Genomic DNA, 13598 nt, shown 5'->3' with positions numbered 1-13598 from the left:
AGACAATTTTACTTAAATAACAATCAATTAAAACATGTCTATAGAAAAAGGTTCAAGAAAAAACGTAGATTGCAAAGAAAAAACTATCTGTCGTTTAATATCCCATGCAATGACCATTTAAACACCAATTCTTTTCTTTTTTAAAGATTGTATTAAGGTATGGCACTCGTCAGCTTTTGAGAAAAGTTTGATCTGAACCTCTAACTTCAAAACTATCTATTAAAATTCAATTTTTATAAAATATTTGAATTAAGAACCCTCTATATATTGCACACTAAAGAGTTCTGATTTCGTTTTATTTTTATGCAGCTAGAGTAATCTGCCCTTTGAACTTAAATAAAATAAATTGAAATGTACAGTTTATTATATACTGAACTTGGTCAAATCAAGCATTCATAACGTTTTAATAGGCCAAGATGAATTGAATGAACACTTCATTCGTAGGTATTTTGCCCACTTAAGTAAGTAACAGTGATTTATGTTTATTAGTATTCAATTTCTCTGAACATTTTTCCTAGGGGTAAATTCAAGGTACCCCATGTTGAAAATGCAATAGATAAGGTCAATATTTACACCTTTACTCACTATAATTTTCTCAATGTCCAAAAAATAATTTCCTTCAGTGTATAGAAGATCCTTAAACAATGCAAATTATACAATATTCAATTAAAAAACACCTCTCAGAATCACTAAGATACAAGATTTATGGTGGACTACTTTTTGTGCTGGAAGGATATTTAGAAGAAAATTCTTCAAATTTATACATTTGTCAAACTTAATTTCTTGGATCTTACATATTATTACTCAAAGAATTGTTTTCATTATTATATGCTACGGATATTAAATATAGATTTTTATTAATATTTTAAATTAATTTTTTTTTTGCTTGAAAATTTCTTGTTGCCTATCTAAATTTTTAATACTCTAAATCTGTATTGCTAAGTGCGAAAAGGTCACACAAACGTTTGCGCGCATTAATCTGTAGGGCTTTTTTTCAATAATAAAAATTTTTCAAACTATTTTACATAAATTAAGGTTTTAAGAAAAAGAAAGTCATTTTAAATGATACAAAATAAGTATGCACAAATGATTTGCACAGTAGTTTATTCCAATTACAGAAAAAGATGGTAATAGTATTTTAGATGAACATCACAAATCATATTTAGTATCATAGAGGGAAAGTTATAGCCTGGAAAGGTTTCAATTTAAAAAAAAAAACATTTTTAATTTAAGTCAGTGTATTGAGGATATTTCAGAATTCACAGTCTGTCGCTGGTTGATGTGCATCTTCAAATCATTTATTATTTTTTCTTTTTCTGAGGTAATAATTCAACAAAATTTTAAGGACAATTCCTCAAACAGCTCGAAAGAAGTTTAGCACAGTTGTACGAACAAGTTATACCCCAGATACCTCCTATATTTTTGCAGCCATTTTCACAGATGTCGAAGAAATCTTCACACCGGCAAGTGCATGTGTTCTTTTGATACCATACGCTGCAACCATCGGCAAGAGACACCACGGCCAATACCAATAAAATGCGAAAGATCATTGTAAACTCCTGAAATATAATAGCAATCATTATAATTTCCTGTTCATTGCAAGTTTAAAATTTATAATTACTAGTGCTCTATTGCGCTAGCAACTACCTTAGTCTTTTTTGGCAGGAAAGCGCATGCTCGATTTCACGGTAGGATATTCTGGGAAAACATACATAATGTCAATTTCGAGTAAATCACCGAAATTTGAAAACACACACACTGTCAGTTTGGAAACTTACAACAAAAAAGGAAACTTAATTTCTGTAAGTTTTCAGAAATATATTATTTTTGAGAAACAACTCCCCAACAATGTACATGTAGTATAGATTTTGAAAGGAGGAGAAATATTTCACACAAAACAACCCTCCCCAAATCCAAAAATCTATATCAGAGGGGGCGGGGGGGGGGGGGGCTGTGTTGTGTTGACAATCAAAGGTCAAAATAGAAAACAAAACCTTAACAAATTCAAAAATGTTATTTTGTTCCAGGGGCGAGGGTCTAAGTCTCGTTTTCAGAAGAAAAAAACCTACTACGAAAATGTGGTCGTGTATGAGCATACACTGCAAAAAGAGGGTGGGGTTTGGGCAAATGGCCCTCGAGTGAAAAATTTCCATACTAATTTTACAGCAAAAGTCCATTCTCATAAAAGGGGAAGGGAACCTCTGTCTAACTGCTGTCTAACTTATCAAAAATTAAACGATTCAGCAAAATAAACCAATGGTTCAAAATCTACTTCTGTGTATTGAATTAATGGATACAGCGCTAGCTTACCTATCTTTTAAAAATAATTAGCATGTAATAATACTATTTTGTAAGCTAATGAAAATTATTCGTTCAAGCTATTGTATAAATTATAACATCATTTGTCTCTACAACATAAAATCTCTGTCAGCAAGAAAGTTATTTCAAAATCTGCAAACGGAATAAAGACAAGTGTAATTCCGTTGATAAAGTGCGATAACTTTTTACAGTAACAAGCGCAGTGGTGTTCACATACACATAGCAGATAGATAACAATCAAAGTACTGAAAGTACTCATGGGAGTTGAACATTGTAATGTAAAAGATTTAACAGGAAGTAAAGGAGCTATAATGTCGGAACATTTTTTTATGCTTTAGATACAAACCAACTGTAGTAGAGTGCACCGGAACATATTTTTCCGTCTGCACGGGTTTTAATTTTATGCGTTGTGAAAGAGTTCCCCTCACATGGCAGCTGTCGCTAGATCTTGTTTACTGCCTGCTTAGCCACATGTTAGGTTTCCTTGTACACTGCCACCTTTTTTTATGTTAATAAACAATGAAAACTGAACCAACTCGTTCACAAATGGCGTCGCCGGTACTGTTCTAAAGGTGGTGGTGGATAGAAAGCAGCATCAAGATGAGCAAAAGGGATGTCAAGGCCCAGTTGGAGGCCCTGAGGGCTGAACTTGAAAGGGTCAAGCTGGAGAAGAATGCAACAACTGAGGGAGGACAACAGCTTGTGTTTGCCCCAAAGTTGCGGAAAGTGGAAAAGTTCTCAGGAAAGAAAGGTCAAGGTGTATCTGTATATGAATTCACAGAGGAGATGACCAGAATCCTCAAGGCACGGCCTACACCACAGGAAGAACAAGTAGACTTTGTCCTTAGCCATCTTGAGGGACCTGCGAGAGAAGAGATGCGATTCCGCCCGACAGAAGAGAAGAAGAGTCCAGAAGCTGTCCTGGAGATTCTGAAGGAAGTTTTTGGCGAACGAGCAACTGTGTCTGAATTGTTGTCTGAGTTCTATAGCACGCAGTCAGTCTCTACAAGACTTCTCGGTAGAATTGATGGGAAAACTGGAGCGGATCCTTAGGGTAGACAAATCGCGTGAGAAAGAAAGAGACTCTATGTTACGGGACCAGTTAGCAGAAAATGTACATGAGCCATGGCTCCGTAGAGAGCTGAAAAGAATTGTCCGCACAAACGAAATGATGACTTTTCATGATTTGAGAGAAGAAACCATCGTCCTGGCCCAAGATCAAGAGGAGCCGAAAAAGAAAACAGAAGCCACACTGTATGCAGAAAAAGCAAATAATCATGATGATGATGTGAAAGAACTCATCAAGACTCTTAGAAATGAAATGAGTGACTTGAGGAAAGAGCTATCAGACATAAAAGGAGCACGCTCAAAGACAGTGCAGTGTTACCACTGCAAAGAGAAGGGGCACATAAAGAGAAATTGCCCCAAGAAGGGAAACTAGTGGTGCCCACTGCAGAGAGCCGTGCAGTGGGTTCAACAATTGCCTCGAACAGTTATAACGTAATTGCACCTTGTCCAACAGTAGTCATCACTATTAGCAATATCGACATTAAATGTTTATTAGACACTGGTTCTATGGTAAGCACTATCACAGAGTCATTTTATGATAAATATTTGTCAACTATCCCTATGATTCAAGAACAATTTATAACTCTAAGAGCAGCTAATGGACTGGATATCCCTTATATAGGATATATTGAAACTGATATAGTGGTGCATGGACACACAGTGAAAGACCGTGGAATTCTGATAGTCAAGGATGTGAGTGGCAGGGAGGTACCTGGGCTTTTAGGTATGAACATTATCTCACAGTGTCGCGACCTATTCCTGTCTGATGTCCCATATATTAACACAATCGAGGCCAAAGCAAGAGTTGGGGAAGTGAAGGGCTTTGCTAGGATTTCTGCAAACGAGGATGTGTGTATTCCATCGAATTCGGTATCCTTCATCAACGTTGTTGGACCTCATTGTAAACCTGGACGTAAACAAACTGTGTGCATCGAGCCAATAGTAAACAACATTGGGGTTATAGCATTAAACTCTGTGTGTGTCAGTGACCGACAAACTTTTCCCATCCAAGTCATGAATCCAAGGGACAATGACGTCTGGTTAAAGAAGAATAGTCGTGTGGCTCTAGTGTCTGAATGTGATGTTGACACAGCACCTCGAGCTAAAGCGGAGTTTCTGTCTACAGGAGTAAGGGAGGAAACGGTTGTATTGCATGATGACATAACCGGAGATCCTCCAGCTTTTGATGCATCCTCACTCGTCCCAGAGGACATGGAATGCACTTCAGAAGAAAGACAGAAAATTTTAGACTTATTCTCAAGGAATTCTGATGTCTTTGTGAAGAATGACCTGGACTTGGGATGCACTGAGACTGTGAGGCACCGTATTAATTTAACAGACGATGAGCCTATAAGCATGCCGTACAGGAGAATACCACCAAACCAATATCAAGAAGTTAAAAACCACATACAAAAACTTCTAGAGAAGGACATAATCCAGCCGAGCAAGAGTCCTTATGCTGCGCCAATAGTCGTTGCACGCAAGAAGGACAATACCATTAGACTATGTGTTGACTACAGGAAGTTAAACCATCGCACAATTCGAGATGCTTTTCCTCTCCCACGGATTGAGGAGTCCCTTGATGCCCTTCATGGATCTACACTGTTTAGCACCATGGATCTGGCAAGCGGCTTCCATCAGATAGCCATGCATCCAGACGACCGACACAAAACTGCCTTCTCGACTCCTTTCGGATTATATGAATATCGCCGTATGCCATTTGGCCTCTGCAATTCACCAGCAAGTTTTCAAAGACTTATGCAGCAGATCTTCAGTGACACAGTTTTCCAGAATTTACTGGTTTACCTCGATGATATAGTGGTATACTCTAGGACCTTAGATGAACATCTACAGAGATTGGACCTGGTGTTCGCTAAGCTGCGGGAACATGGCCTTAAACTCAATCCACGTAAATGCCACTTTTTTCAACAGGAGGTGCAGTATCTTGGTTACACAGTCTCCAAGGAGGGGATTTCTGCATCTGAGGATAAAGTAAAAGTTGTAAAAGATTGGCCACTCCCTATGACGCTTAAGGAACTGAGAGGATTTCTAGGGTTCTCAAGCTACTATCGTAGATTTGTATCGAAATATGCTCATACTGCAAAGCCATTGTATGGACTGATAGCCACTTTCAACAAGAAGAATCCTCAAAAGACGAATGGACAACTGAAACAGTTATGGACACCAGAGTGTTCCACTGCATTCAACACGCTGAAAGATAAGCTGACATCCACAGATGTGTTGGGGTTTGCAGATTACTCCAAATCATTCGTCCTGGAGAAAGATGCGAGTTTGAATGGGTTGGGTGCGGTTCTGATGCAGGAGCAGGAAGGAAAACGTCGTGTCTTTGCCTATGCTAGTCGCACTCTCCGTCCTACAGAGCGCAATGACTCTAACTATAGCTCTGCTAAACTTGAACTGCTTGCGGTTAAATGGGCTGTGACCGAGAAGTTCAAGGATTACCTATGGGGATCAACATTTGAAATCCTGACAGACAATAACCCCATAAGTTATCTCCAAACAAGCGCAAAACTGGGAGCTACGGAGCAACGTTGGGCCATGCAACTAGCACAATATAACTTTACCATCAAGTACCGACCGGGAAAGGAGAACACTGCGGCTGATGCCTTGTCAAGAATTTCCAGATGTGATTCTGTTTCATCCATTGTGCCAAATACATGCAGTACACTTCCATGTGACATTAGAGTTAAGGCCCTTGCATCAGCAATCGAGGGATGTGAAGACCGTGCTAAGACACTACATCCAACAGCAGTATGTTCTAGTGTGTTTTCCTTCCCCAGTTATGACCCAGAAGATATCATCAAAATGCAGAGCCAGGACCCTATTATTTCAAGATTTTTGAAGTATTTCCTTATTGGACGAAAGCCGTCTAAGAAAGAAAGGGAGGGAGAGACACGAGTTGTTATTGACATGCTTCGACAATGGGAGAGAATGGAGTTAAACCAAGGTCACCTATACCGCAGAGTAAACGACCCCCAACAAGGCCAGTTGCGACAGCTCGTGTTACCTAAGTGTTTACAAGACCAAATTATGGCACAACTCCATAAGCAGTCAGGACATCAGGGCGTAGACAGGACAGTCAGTCTAGTGAGATCTAGATTTTACTGGACTGGAATGTATGCTGACATCAGCGAGTACTGCAAGTCATGTGAAAGGTGCAATTCAGCGAAACTACCACACTTGCGAATGCGGTTACCTATGAACCACCTTCTAGCCACAAAACCAAATGAGATTGTAGCCATGGATTTCACACTTTTAGAAAAGTCATCAGATGGCAGGGAAAATGTTCTAGTTCTAACTGATGTTTTCTCCAAATTTTCCATTGCAATCCCCACTAGGGACCAGACAGCAGTAACAACAGCCAAGGTTCTCATGAAAGAATGGTTCATGAAGTATGGTGTGCCAGAACGCATACATTCTGATCAGGGCAGAAACTTTGAGGGATCCCTGATAACTGAGCTCTGTAAGATGTACAAGGTGAAGAAGACCCGCACAACACCTTATTACCCCCAGGGTAATGGACAATGCGAAAGGTTCAACCGAACGCTGCATGATCTTTTGCGCTCACTGTCTCCACGGGAAAAACGACATTGGCCAGACCACTTACCAGAATTACTGTTTGTATACAATTCCACAGTACACTCTTCAACAGGTTTCACACCATTTTACGTTTCTGGGAAGAAATCCACGGTTACCTGTTGACTCCATGCTTCGTTTTGAAGAGGAAGGGGGAGAGGATGAAGTTAACCTTCATGAATATGTGGAACAGCATGCCCAGCGTTTGAAGGCCGCATACGAAAAAGCAGGGGAGAAACTTCGGGCAAAGGCAAAAGACCGCGAAGGTGACAGGAAGGAGGTGGCAACACATGATCTTCCTGTTGGTACTATTGTCCTCTTAAGAAATCGTATTCTGGGACGTAACAAGATACAGGAAGCTTGGGGATCAAAGGAATACAAGGTTGTAAAACGAATAGATCCTGACCGTTATGTTTACCAAGTGGAGCCAAGAGATGGGACTACAGACACGCGTATAGTAAACCGTGTAAACATCAATCCTAAAGCAGGGCCATCCAACATTGATGAGAAGCCAAAGACGCACCCAGAGAATGAAACAACAGTCGGCAAAGAATCAGACGAAAGATCGGTAGATGAAGACTCATCAGACGAGGATTACGAGATTGTAACAAAAAGGTCAATGCCACTTCGCAGATCTGGTCGTTCTACAGCTGGACAACACACAAATATCAACAGGCTTCCACGTTCAGTTGTTAGAACCTAATTTTGTGTCTAAGTCATTTTGGAGATGTATAGTGAATGTAGGTTTTAGTTATCTAGAATTTGTTTATTATTTTTATTAGTAAGACAATTGCAATGTATTGTTAGGTTGTCATTTTTAAAATTGTATTTTTCATAATATGTTTTTCTGTTACAACATATCACATATAAAGTAATTGCCAATGTTTCTATGCTCGTTTTAATATGTGGTGTATTTTTTTAAAAATACTTGTGTATATAAGGCCATTTTTTTGCTGTAACAAGGGCCGTTACATGGTTAAGCAGGGGAGAATGTAGTAGAGTGCACCGGAACATATTTTTCCGTCTGCACGGGTTTTAATTTTATGCGTTGTGAAAGAGTTCCCCTCACATGGCAGCTGTCGCTAGATCTTGTTTACTGCCTGCTTAGCCACATGTTAGGTTTCCTTGTACACTGCCACCTTTTTTTTATGTTAATAAACAATGAAAACTGAACCAACTCGTTCACACAACTATTGCAGATTTGCTAGAGATACAACATCAAACATAAGAAATAATTTCAAAAACATTTGAATAACGAAGATCATGGGCCACAATACTCACCTGAGTAACTTTAATGACTTTAACCGTGTTGTTCTTATTCAGATTTTCAAAACTTTTACCACTTAATATTCCCATGCAGGGACGTAGCATCGTTTTTGAAAGGGGGGGGGGGGCTCGAAAATTCTATTTTTTGGGTGTGGGGATAGGTTTCAAACTTCTTTCAGTATCAAATTTTACTCATACACTACTACATCACCCCTATTTGAATATTCTGCAACAAACAGTAGGGGGACGGACTTCAATGAACATTAACAATATTAAGTTTCTATAAATTTCATGTTTGGAAAAAAGGGGGGGGGGCAGACCCCTCCCCCTCTCCAATGCTACGTGCCTGTCATGAAAAAAAAATGTGTCAGCATAAATTAATATGGCGATATCAAACCCTGAGGGGTCTCTAAATCTACACAATATTAATAACAATGTCTTGCAATTATGAGGATTTTTTCCCTGTACAAATACATTCAACTTAAATCCCAATTTACTTAATTCATTAAATATACCAAATTAATTTTTAGCCAAATCTCACATAGTATCCATATAATATAAGAGTGCAGAACTTTAACTGGCAGATTAGAAATATGCAGCTTACGTCATTTAAATTTCCATCTGTTACAATCAGAATGTTTAATGAGAGACAATGAAATGGGCGGGTACAATTCAACACGGACGTCCGAGAAAACATTGGATTGAAATTCTAGTTTGAAATTCATTTTCAATCCAACTGAGCTGTTTCTAAACCTAAAGTGTGAATGTATGATCCGAAAGACAAATAATTTCAATTCCCAAATACATGTTGTTTGACATTCATATTTATGTGAGTACTTTAGCATATAATTTTAAGGATATGTAAAAGTAAAAGAAGATAGAGATTACTTTTTCAGGGGACGGCCATTTGATTCTAGAAGGGGGGGGGGTCAAAAATTGTCGAGTCAGATCATGCATCCACATGATAGAATATATCTATTTCTAGGATGACAAAAGGTTTTTTTTTAGTTTTGTCTTCACTGAAAACTGTTTGACAAACAAAACCAGGGAGGGGTTGTCAATTTAAAAGAAAATTTTCATATTTATTCCAAGATCGTTCAGCCCCCTCCCTCCCAGCACACACATTTACATACCAAACAGAAATCAAATATTTGTCCGTTTATATTTCTTTAAATACACTGGACAGAAAATTCTGATTTATATAAATTCCAAACTATTCCAAAATTGAAATTATTTGTCTTCTTGGTCAATCAGTAACACCGTGCGTTCTTGCGTAGCTGAGGTGGATTGAAAATGAATTTCAAACTGGAAATTCAATCCAATGTTTTCTCGGACGTCCGTGTCAAATTGTACCACACATTTCATTGTTTATCGTTTAACATTTTGACGGTAACAGATGGAGATGACGTAAGTTAATATTCCGCGGTCTTAATTTGTTAAGCAAACTGAATCAACACAACTTTGAATGGTTTGCATTCTAATGGTTCTATTGCAGCAAAGTTTCCTCAAAACAAACGAAACCTTTTAAGTCATTTGGATGTAATATATAAATCAGTAAAATATTAATGGACATGCTGATACAGCTCATCCAAATTTCTGAAAATAAAATCTTTATCTTCTGGGCTCCTTTCTTTAATATTTCGAACATTGATAATTTATTTAAAATACATATGAAAGCATTTGAAGCACAACGCCCTCCCTACTCTCTTCTGAATATGTACAAGATCCGGGCCATGGCCGTAGGAACCGGGGGGGGGGGGGGCAGGGGGGGCCGTGCCTCCCCAATAATTTTGCCGATATATAATACAATAGAAAACATAGATACTATATGTCTGTGCCCCCTCAATAAAAACGTCTGATGCCATTTTTTTTTTTTTTTTTTTTTTTTTTTTTTTTTTTTGCTTGTCAAGAAATTTTTGGTAGTAGATAGTGCCCCCTCGACTGAAAATGTATGGCTGTGCCCCCCCCCCCCAAACTGAAATTGCTTCCTACGAGCCTGATCCCTGGTGCCAACAACCAACTGACACTTTTTATTTTCAATGTTACCATCACCAGACACTAAATTGTCATTTTTTTCTTCCTCTGATTGGAACAAGTAGTTGATATTATCTTTTGGGTATAACTGGTTCTTTTCGGACACATTAATTACTTTTTATAGAAATTTTATATTTAATTTTTCTATCAAAATGTTTTTATCTTTATAACTCAATCATTATGTATTTTTTTAAATCCCATAATTTTTAATTTCATGTCAAGAAATTTCTATATAGAAGTAAGTATCTCTGAATACTTTGCCTTTTGTTTATTTGTTTTACATCTCTTCGAGAATTTTTCTCATAAAGAGACACTACCACTTGCCAATGGAGGCTAGGGCTGCAAATTTTTACCTATACAGGACACTCAGAACCATTGAGCAGTGAGGGATTTTTTTTTTTTTTTTTTGGGGGGGGGGGGGGGTGCCAGCACCTAATGCGAAATGGGATCTCGGTTTATACGATCTCATCCGAAGGGTCCGTTTCTAAACGCATACCGCAGTGGGATTCGAACCCACGACGTAATGTTTAACACCTTACTTTGAATCTCTAGAGCAAACGATTTTGAACAACTGTGCGACGCGAGTGAAATTTACTATTTGTGATTTTGATTTGATACAAATTTCAGTGTAATTGAATTTCAGGTATACTATATACATGTAGCTGAGCTGGACAAGTTTTTCAAACTTTCAATGAATTAAAACGATCGACTTGAATCTGTTTTGATTTTTTTTTTAAAAATCAGATGTAGTTTAACGAGCTACTGCAAGAAATAAAACTGCTGTAATTATGAGGATCGATCTTTCTCGCATATCGATCACTGGTCTTAATAAGCCATTGTGTCCGCACACGCATGCATTCATTCATTTTAATTGTTTTTATTAATAAAAACAAATGAAACATTTTTTAATAATAACGTACTACTGCAATACACTTTTATATGCAGACATTTGAAATGCATTAATTAATGTAACACACATTTTTCAAGTTCAGTACTAGTGTTGTACACGTGACCCACTGAATGCTGATAAATTCATGAAATTAAGGATTAAAAATTAATGACATCTGAAATTGTCACACATTTACTTCTTTCTTTATAAGTAATTCTTATCTGCAGAGTTATCAAAAACACTCAGTCTTGTCGGCAAGGTCGGTAAGGAATTTTCTGGACCGATAACGTACAAGAAAACAGTGGTACAAACGACCGTTTAAAACATTGAACGTGATGCAAATTTCTAAAACGCTGTGCCTAGGTAAGGACCACAAAACACCGAAATCGTCCGTATATGGTGACGATTGTCGATCAAAATTGTTAAAGCATGTCTCTGATTAGAGACTCTGTATCATAAGATAGGACTTTTTGTGAGATCGAATATCATAAAACTTAAAAGGCATCTTATTTTAGTGCTACTATTTTTTTCCCTTTATCAGCGATTCAGCGCATGTATCTGGTCTGACAAAACTTTGTCCAGTCTAACAGATCATTTAACTTTGTCAGACCTAATGTCTGACAGTGATTCAAAAATTTTGACATCTCTGCTCCGAAAATCACTGCACAGTAAATTCATTTACAGTTGTATAGACTTTACATTTGTATCTGTCCTAATATACTTAGAAGCATAGGTGAAATATTTGCAAGATTTTGCCATGGTTTATTTCCTTCATCACATGACTATTAATTGTTTGGAAGTTTGAAAAATAACAATAAAAAAATTTTCAGCTTGTTATATGATCTAACGTAAACGGTTATAATTTGTTGTTTTTCTCACTTAAAATTTACATACGTACATGTAGTTCGAATGTCAGACCTGGCTGTTCCGACTTATTTTATCAAGAATTTCATATGTGAAATGCTTATAAATTTTATGCCACATGAAATCAACTTGAAAACTCAAAAAGCTTAATCTAGTAATTTATCTTAAAGTTTCATCTTTCTGTGTACGTTAATCACCTTCTCTCCGATTTTCTTCCTCTTCGACGTTAAACGTGTTAGGATTCAATATTAAACAAACAATTGTTCATTTATATCCGAATCAATGTAATTTTTTTTTTATTCTTTTGATGTTTATTGTATTACCAAATAAATATTGTTGAAAACTTCGAATATTTATGGCTAAAAAAGGTATTACATTGATTGTGAAATAATTTTTACCACGTGTCAGTCAATGCAAAGAGGTTTCGCGCAGTCATATAGTCACTTGTACATAGTTGTCGTTAATTTCCCTCTCATTGTTTATAGGTGCCGCTGTATGTGCTGCAAAGGAGGTTCGTGACGACAATTTTCAACATTTTTTTAGTTCTGTATAAATCAATTTTAATTTAATCAAAATATAGTATTCAAATTAAGTTAAATGAAATTCAATTGATTTAGTTTCATATCATTTATCAAAATTAGATAAATTCAGAAAATTGAAATGGACTATTTTATGGCGGACGTTTATGCAAGTTTACATTGAATATCACAGGAGTAAATTGGTCGACACAGAAGCCCCACAGACGGCCACTATATAATCAATACAAATTACTGCGCTTAGAAAGCCCGTGATGACCAAGGGAGATTGAACATAGTTCAACTCCCAAAAATCACTGTGGCGGAATATTTAAAGAAATTTTGATTACTTCTCATATGTCCGCAAATATTTTTTCAATAAAATGGAAGAATAAGACTACAGGTAAAAATTTAAAAATAAAATTAGTGATTTTATTTGAATTATCACCTACTTTAAAAAGATATGCGAGTCTGAAAAGTATTAACAAGGGAAGCTACAAATTAGTAATTAAATTAGTTACCTGAACAAATGTCTGCACACAACCTGCGGACAAGGGATCTGTAATTAAATCGAGACGTCAGTGATTATTTATACAATCTTTATTATCTTTCCCTTGATTGCTCATTGGATAGAAATTATCACGTGCCTGCTTATATATGCGGATGATAAACAAAATACCCCAGCTGCTTCACCAAAATATTTCTTTCACTTACAAAATGTCCGTGCCCTGTCCGTGCATGTCATTTCTTTTTTCAACAAATCTATACGACGGAAATGAATCAGTGTACAACATCATTTAAGACAACTTAATTTGATAAAATATATAACGTGTGAAAAAAAAAACAGCCAAAAATGATTTGCAAATGTCATATTTTATACTTTAAAAATATTTTTACGCCTTTTCATATTCCTTACATAGCTAACACATTTTTTACTTGTCCATAGCAGTAACTTGAGTTGGCAATGTTACAATATACGGACTAAAAGTATTAACAAAATAAAACAAAGGATATATAAATGGATTCTATGAAGCAACTTCTGTAAA

The 13598-nt window shown here is 36.9% G+C and overlaps 1 long non-coding RNA gene across 1 annotated transcript; it reads right to left on the bottom strand.

The window, feature by feature from the left end:
• Positions 1-1087: 1087 nt before the first annotated feature.
• LOC133171712 (uncharacterized) lies at positions 1088-13135 on the bottom strand. The gene is made up of 2 exons (XR_009718854.1): positions 13074-13135; positions 1088-1559 (listed from the first exon to the last, which is right to left on the bottom strand). It is a non-coding gene; the product is annotated as an uncharacterized LOC133171712 (long non-coding RNA).
• Positions 13136-13598: the final 463 nt, after the last annotated feature.

Source organism: Saccostrea echinata, unplaced genomic scaffold, assembly GCF_033153115.1.
Source record: "Saccostrea echinata isolate AGI-Se365-2 ecotype Australia unplaced genomic scaffold, CSIRO_AGI_Sech_v1 ptg000054l, whole genome shotgun sequence".
NCBI lineage: Eukaryota > Metazoa > Mollusca > Bivalvia > Ostreida > Ostreidae > Saccostrea > Saccostrea echinata.
The sequence above is the reverse complement of the archived record's forward strand: the minus strand, read 5'-3'. Positions and strand labels throughout refer to the sequence as shown.